The sequence below is a fragment of the Petaurus breviceps genome, unplaced genomic scaffold, assembly GCF_028583685.1.
Source record: "Petaurus breviceps papuanus isolate PSGF00001 unplaced genomic scaffold, PetGlider_PUasm1.0 151, whole genome shotgun sequence".
Classification (NCBI taxonomy): domain Eukaryota; kingdom Metazoa; phylum Chordata; class Mammalia; order Diprotodontia; family Petauridae; genus Petaurus; species Petaurus breviceps.
The window spans coordinates 4,957,202-4,965,564 of NW_027185712.1; the positions used below are offsets into that span (position 1 = coordinate 4,957,202).

At 39.7% G+C, this 8,363-nt stretch overlaps 1 pseudogene; it reads left to right on the forward strand.

Annotated features, from left to right (window-relative positions):
- Positions 1-2,740: 2,740 nt before the first annotated feature.
- Positions 2,741-3,711, forward strand: LOC138153217 (eukaryotic translation initiation factor 3 subunit F-like; annotated as a pseudogene).
- Positions 3,712-8,363: the final 4,652 nt, after the last annotated feature.

Below are 8,363 nucleotides of genomic sequence, written 5' to 3' on the forward strand. Positions count from 1 at the left end.
GAGAGAGAGAGAGAGAGAGAGAGAGAGAGAGAGAAATAAATGAAGGGTCAATGACAGAAAAAGACAAAATAGGATGCATCAAGGATCTCAGTAGAAGGGTGGGCCTTGGCTAGAAGGGCCAAATCTTTATCTGACATTGGAGCAAAGAAAAAAAATGGTGGATGACATGACATTAACAGGATTTATAGTTATAAAACAAGAGAGAAGAAGCTCATGATTAGTAGCTTCAGATTTTTTTAGTTAATTACAAAGCTAGATCTGCTAAAAGGAAGAAAGGAAGGTGTTATTGGTGTCATGAGGAAAAAAGAGAGTGTGAAATAGACCTTATGCATTATACTCAGCAAAGGTAACATACTGAATGATTTTGTTTGTTTGTTTTCTTTTGTTTTTAATCCTTAGGAATTGTTTTTTTTTCCTGAATGCTTATCCAACATAATGATATTCTGCAAATTTGCCTACCCTGGTTAACCCATACATTATAGCTAATCAACTAGCATTAATTAAGCATCAACTATATAACAGACTCTGTTAAGCACTAAGAATAGAAAGAAAGGCAAAACAAGCTGTCCCTGGCCTCAAAGAGCTAAGAGTTTAATGAGGGAGGAAACATGCAATATCTATATACACACGTATGATGCACATATATATATTTATATATACACAATATAACTATCTGAGAGTTTATACATGCACAAGTTCATAACATCTTTCATGCATAAACACAGATAAAGAGTAGATAACCAAGAGAGGAAAGTTACTGAGATCAAGGTAGACAGGGAGAAATTTTGTTCAGAAGTTAGGACTCTAGCCAAGACTTTAAGGAAGTCACTGAAGTCAGGTGGCAGGCATGAGAAGGGAAAGTATTTTACTCATAGAGGACATTCAGAGAAAGTGTTCAGTAAGAAGATAGCCTGTTTCCCTAAAGTATACTTCTAACTAATGCAAATAAGGTTCTGCTTGGGGGTTTACTACATTAATTAAGCTCCAAATTGTAATAGAACTGTACACATAATGCAAAATCACATTTTCCTTATTATAAGGAAGACATCATTCCCCCAGTGGATATTTTCTCTTAGACTTAAACAGTTAATCTTAGATTACACAATTTTTTATAATTAATTTCTTTTATGATGCTAATTATTTTATTTTATTAATATAAAAGCACTATTCTGGGAAGGGGTCCATGACACAAAACACATTAAGAACCTTGGGGGTGGTGGAACCAAGATGGTGGAGGGTGGAGTAAAAGCAGGAACTTGCTTGAGTTCCCTTTCCAACCACCTCCAATGCCTGCAAAAAATGACTCTAAACAAAATTTAGGGCTAGAAAACCCACAAAGTGACAGAGAGAAACAAATCTCCTGTTGAGAGTATCCTGGCAGGCTGAAAGGAAGGATTGATTGCATTGGGCTGCGAGAAGATTGCAGTCCTGTGTGAGTTGAGCTGGCCCATACCCACAGCCCAGACCATTTGGAGGAGATTTCAGCAGAGTGAATCACTGGTAGCTGTGGCAGTTTCCAGACTTCTCAATCGATAAACTCCAAAAAGGATGTAAAAGGTTAGTGGGGAACTCTGTTGATCCTATGTGAGAGAAGAGTGAGGTCCACTTCCTACCCCCGGGGTAGCAGAGTTGGTGGCAGTGTGGAGTTGCCTCCTGAGACACAGGTGGATCTACATCCATCTACAGATTGTGGGGGGACCAAGTGGCCAACCAGAGGACATTTGCAGGAATCTCTCTGCTGGCACAGAGGCAGGATTCTCATGCTTTGCCCAGCTTGGATCTGGGTCTCAGTCTGGGGTGTTGGTCCTGAGAAAAGCAGTGATAGTGTGGAAGAGCTTGTTGAGGCTGTGGAGAGGCAATCTCCTCACAGTTCTGGGTCAGGTGCCTAGAAGGCACAACAGCTTTCTGACAATAGCTGCATGAAAACCTACAAATTTGGGAGACAGGACTCTCCACTCTGGAAGCAGAATTCTACCATGGCAAAGAGCTCAAAAGTCAAGTAATTGGATGGCACGATGAACAAAGAGAGGAAGTGAAATCAAATTATAGAATTGTTTTTTGGTGACAAAGATGACACAAACATGGAAAAAGAAGAAGACAACAAAATCAAAACTCCTGCATCAAAAGCCTCCAAGAAAAATAAGAACTGGTTGCATGCCATGCAGCAGCTCAAGAAGGATTTTGAAAATCAATTAAGAAAAATAGAGGAAAAATTGGGAAGAGAAATGAAAATGATCTAAGAAAATCATGAAAAAATTCTGCTAAAGGACAGCCAAAAAAATATTGAAGAAAATAACACCTTAAAGAATAAACTCAAATGAAAAAATGGGCCCAAAAAGCCAATGAGGAGAAGAATGCCTTAAAAAGTCAAATTGTCTGGATGGAAAATGAATTTCAAAAACTCCCTGACAAAAAATAATTCCTTCAAAATTACATTAGAGCAAATGGAAGCTAATGATTCTGCGAAATCAAGATGCAATAAAAGAGATCAGAATGAATGAAAAAATAGAAGGCAATATTAAATATCTCATTGGAAAAAAATAAAAAAAACAATGACCTGGAAAACAGATCCAGGAGAGATAATCTAAAAATTATTGGACTACCTGAAAGCCATGACCAAAGAAAAAGAGTCTAGACATCATCCTTCAAGAAATTTTCAAGGAAAATAGCCCTAATATACTAGAAACAGAGGGCAAAATAGAAATTGAAAGAATTCACTGGCCTTTCACACTTCGCCAACATGGCGGCTGGCAGGGAGGCCTCGGGTTCCTCCCTGACTTCCACTCCGACCCTGACCCCAATCAAGGCGTCTACACCGGATTCCGCCCCAGCTCCCTCCCTGGCCCCAGCACAGGCCCAAGGCTGGGCACGCGCTTTGGCGCCTCAGCTGGCTGCCCGAACCCGGCTCCAGCGCTGGCCCCCCTCAGGCCTCATCGGCACTTCACTGGGAATAATTGACAAACACTCAGTAGAAGTCACCAACTGCTTTTCAATGCCACATAATGAGTCTGAGGATAAGGCTGCTGTGGACATGGAATTTGCTAAGAATATGTATGATTTACACAAGAAAGTCTCTCTAAGTGAGCTTATTCTGGGCTGGTATGCCACAGGCCATGACATCACAGAACACTGGGGGCTAATTCTTGAGCACTACAGCCAGGAGGCCCATAGCCCTATTCACCTCACTGTGGACACCAGACTCCAGAATGGGCAGATGAGCATCAAAGCCTAAGTCAGTGCTTCCGTGGGTGTTCCTGGAAAAAACAATGGGGGTGATGTTCACTCCACTGACAGTGAAATATGTCTACTACGATACTGAGCAAATTGGAATTGACCTGATCATGACATGTTTCAGCCCCAACCATGTGACTGGCCTTTCAAGTGATCTGCAGCAAGTTGGTGGTGCATCAGCCCGGATCCAGGATGCTCTGAGCACAGTGTTGCAGTAAGTAAGGTGTCAGCTGACAACACCATGGGCCACTTCCTGATGGGCCTGGTTAGCCAAGTTCCCAAGATTGCCCCTGGGGAGTTGGAGACCATGCTGAACAGCAATATCAATGACCTGTTGATGGTGACTTACCTTGCCAACCTAACCCAGTCACAAATTGCTCTCAATGAGAAACTTGTGAGCCTGTGAGGAAACCCGATGAGCAGCAGCTACAGGCAGCAGCTCCACCTGATGTGGGTCCTCCCTTGACCCGAACTATAGGATAGAGCAGAAGAAAAGCATATTCTTCTTCAATCATCACCTTTAAGTTGCCTATTTCTGTATATGAACTGTTTATTACTCCAAATAAAACACAGACATCCCTTTTCCCTCTGGGAAAGGGGTTGATTGTGACCTTTCCCTTGGGGGAGGAGGAAAGAAAGAAAGAAAGAAAGAAAGAAGGAAAGAAAGAAAGAAAGAAAGAAAGAAAGAAAGAAAGAAAGAGAGAGAGAGAGAGAGAGAGAGAGAGGGAGGGAGGAAGAAAGGAAGAGAGAGAAAGAAAGAATTCACTGATAACCTCTTGAAAAAGATTCCCCCCAAAAAATTCTCCTAGGTATAGTCAAATTACAAAGTTCCCATGTCAAGGGGAAAATATTAAAAGCAGTCAGGAAGAAACAGTTGGAATATTGTGGAAACACAATCAGGATAACACAAGATCTAGCAGTTTCTACACTAAGGGAAGAAAGGGCTTGGAATAAGATATTCCAGAGGTCAAAGGAGCTCGGATTAAAACCAAGAATCACCTACCCAGCAAAACTAAGTATAATGCTTCAGGGGAAAATATGGACATTCAGTGAAATAGAAGACTTTCAAGCATTCTTGATGAAAAGACTAGAGTTGAACAGAAAATTTGACTTTCAAATACAAGAAGCAAGAGAAGCATGAAAAGGCAAATAGGAAAGAGAAATAATAAGGAACTTGTTAAAGGTGAACTATTTACCTTCCTACATGGAAAGGTGATAATCATAACTCATAAGACTTTTCTCATTATGAAGATATTTGTATATTTTTGTGTATACATACATACATATATACCCACATACATATATATGTATGCATAGGTGGGGTATGTATGTATGGGGGGTAAATTTATGTACATGTACACATAGACAGAGGGCACTGGATGAGTTGGATATGAAGATATGATATCTAAAAATAAAATTAATAGATGAGAGAGGAATATATTGTGAGAAGAAGAAAGGGAGAGAGAATAGGGACCTGGATAAGTTGAATATGAAGGGATGATATATAAAAAATAAATTTAATAGGTAAGAGAGTAATATATTTGGAGAAGAAGAAAGAGAGAGATGGAATAGGGTAAATTATCTCACATAAAAGAGGGTAGAGAAAACTGTTACAATTGAGCTCAAGAGCAGGAAGGGGAAGGGGAATGAGTCAATATTACTCTCATTGGATTTGGCTTAGAGAGGGAATAACATACACACTCAATTGGGTATCTTACCTTACCAATGGCTTCTTACAGGAAAGTACATAACAAGGGGATAAGAGGGGAGATAATAGAATGGAGAACAGATTGGGGGAGAGGGCAGTAAGAGGCAAACACTTCGTTTTTGGAGGGCAATTGGGGTTAAGCAACTTGCCCAATGCCACATGGCTAGTAAGTGTTAAGTGTCTGAGGCCGGATGTGAACTCAGGTTCTCCTGACTCCAGGGCCAGTGCTCTACTCACTGTGCCACCTAGCCAACCAGCAAAACTTTTGAAAAGGGACAGGGTTAAAGGAGAAAATGGAATAAACAGGGTGGGATAGGATGGAGGAAAATATAGTTAGTCTCACAACATGACTGCTATGGAAATGTTTTACATAACTACACATGTATAACCTATATTGAATTGCTTGTCTTCTGAGGGGGGGGAGGTAGTTAGGAGGGAAGAAGGAAGAGAATCTGCAACCCAAAGTTTTAGAAACAAATGTTAAAAATTTGCTTTTACATGCAACCAGGATATAAGATATACAGGCAATGGGGAATAGAAATCCATTTTGCCCTACAAGAAAGTAAGGGGAACATATGGATGGATATAAGATAGGGCAGAGTGGGGGAAAGGAGTAATCAGTATGCTTGCTGTCTTGGGGTGGGGGTGGGGGAGAAATGGGGAGAAAATTTGCAACTCAAAATCTTATAGAAATGAATATTGAAAACTAAAATGTATTATTTTTTTAAATTTTTTTAAAGAAGGACCTCTGGCCTGGGGGCCAAGAATGATGTCTCTATTCCACCTCTTCATTCCAGTGTCCCTATGCTCAATCTTTAGACTATCTGAATCAAAAAGTTAGCTAATACTTCTATTTTCTTCTCAATACAATGTAGCTAAATCAACAGAATATAATTTAAATCATCCTTAAATGTATATATACATACATAGAGATAAGATAAAGAGGAAAATTGGATTGTAGTCTCACTAAGCAAGTTGTATGCTTCTACAGAAAATAAAAATGTTCTTCATACAAGCATTTACCATGTATTTATGTCATCCCCCCAGTGTAGTGACTATGTCCTGGACATGACATAGCTACACTACTTGTCTCTTTTCATGCCAGTTATATATTGTCTATATATCATTTAAATCTTTTAAAACATAGTTATAATATATTTCATAGATGGGATGAAAATAAAGTCTTTAGCATAATAATTTCTACTAAGAACAGTAATGATAATTTTTTTTGCTCATTTATTGGAGAAATCCTGATTGCATTAATTCTCTGATTCTTGGCATATTAACTTGAATTGAAATTTATTCTTAAATTTAAACATTAAAAATAAAAGCTTTTATAAAAAACAAAAAATCTTTTTTGGCTCTTGAATAAAAAGCATGTTAATTGTAATTAGGATAATACAGCTATGTTTTTTTTTCCTTTTCTTATTATAGAGAGTAATAAACACTGTAAGGAGATTGTTGGCTCCCAAATTTAGTGATAAAAGTTCTGTCAGCAGAAGATAGTTTTGCTGTAGATATAAATTTGTTCAGCTACATAAACTCGACCCACACAAAGCTTCCAATGGCTTCTTAAGTATTTATTTATTTATTAATTATTTTTTTTTTTTTGAGATCAGAAAAGGTCTTTATTCTTTCTCATGAGGAAGGACCATGCCCCTGTCACTCAAATGGTGTCTTCCAGGGAGAGCAATATGTGGAAGTAAGCCCATGGTGATATACCTTCTAACCCAGAAACCCAAGCCCCAACTGGCCTTTATTCTCATTAATAGGGAGGCCAGCTCACAATCCAAGGGCAGGAATCTATCTCAGAGACGAAGTATTCAGAAACATGTGGGTTTCCAATGCAAGGCCCGGAGAGTAGCTTCGTCCTTATTTGGCATATCTTGTGCTGAGGTGGCACTGGGGAGGGTCTGCATTTCTTTTTTTTTTCACTTTCTTCTTTTTTTAATGCTTTATTAACTTCTGATTTACATCATTCATTTCTGCCAGATTTTGAGTTACAAATTTTCTCCCCGTTTTTCCCCCACCCATCCCCCCAAAACAGCAGTCCCACAGGATATCCCCACCTCCAATCTGCTCTCTCCCATATTTTCTCCCATACCCATTTCAACTTTTCCAGTGGATCTCTATGCCTCAGTGCCTGTATATCTTTTTTTTCTTAATAACATGTAAGATGGTATTAATAATAGTATACACACACACACACCCACACACACACACACACACACACACACACACACACACACACACACACAAATGTATGATTTTAAAACTTTCAATTCCAGATTCATTCCCTTCCCCCCCTGCCACCCACCCCCACTGGGGAGACAAGCAGTTCATTATAGGTTGTACATGTGCGGCTAATGCAAAACGATAACATAGTAGATGTATTGTAAAAGACTAACTATATTTCCCTCCCTCCTATCCCACCTCCCACTTATTCTATTCTCTACTTTGATCCTGTCCCTTTTCAAAAGTGGGTGCTTCCAACCTCCCTCCCCCCCAGCCTGCCCTCCCTTCCATCATTCCCCCTCACATCCCCTTCCTCCCCTATTCTCCTGGAGGGTGAGATCCCCTATTTAGTGTGTATTTCCCTCTCTCCTCAAGCCAGATTCAATAGGAATAAGGTTGACACATTCCCTTTTGCCTTCCTATTCTTCCCCTCCATTATAACCATTTTCTCTTGCCTCTTCTGTATGAGATAGTTTGCCCCACTCTGTCTCTCCCCATCTCCTCTCATTGTATTCCTCTCACCTCTTAATTTCACCTTTTAAGTATCATCCCTTCCTGTTAAATTGGTCCTGTGCCCTCTATCTATGTACACCTGTAAACGTATATACACACATTCACATATGTATTCATATGCCCGCATACCCTCATATAAAGACATATATATATATATATATATATTTCTAATCCCTTCAACTACTGAGAAAAGTTTCATAAGTTACAATTATTGTTTTTCCATGTAGGAATGTTAATAGTTCAACTTTTGCCAGGTGGCTCAGCAAGCAAAAGCACCGGCCCCAGTGCCGGGACGACCCACATCAAATCCGGGCCCAGACACCCAGCACCACACCCAGAAACAACAACTGGCTGTGCAACCCCAAGCAAGCCACTCAACCCCGATTGCTTTAAAAAAAAATAGTTAAATTTGATAAGTTCCTATGATTTCTTTTCCCTGTTTACCTTCTCATGCTTCTCTTGCTTCTTGTATCTGAATGTCAAATTTTCTACTCAACACAGGTTTTTTCAGCAAGAATGCTTGAAAGTCCTGTATTCCAGTGAATGACCATATTTTCCCCTGAAACATGATACTCAGTTTTGCTGGGTAGGTGACTCTTGGTTTTAATCCCAGCTCCCTTGACCTCCGGAATATCACATTCCAGGCCCTTCGATCCCTCAGTGTAGAAGCTGCCAG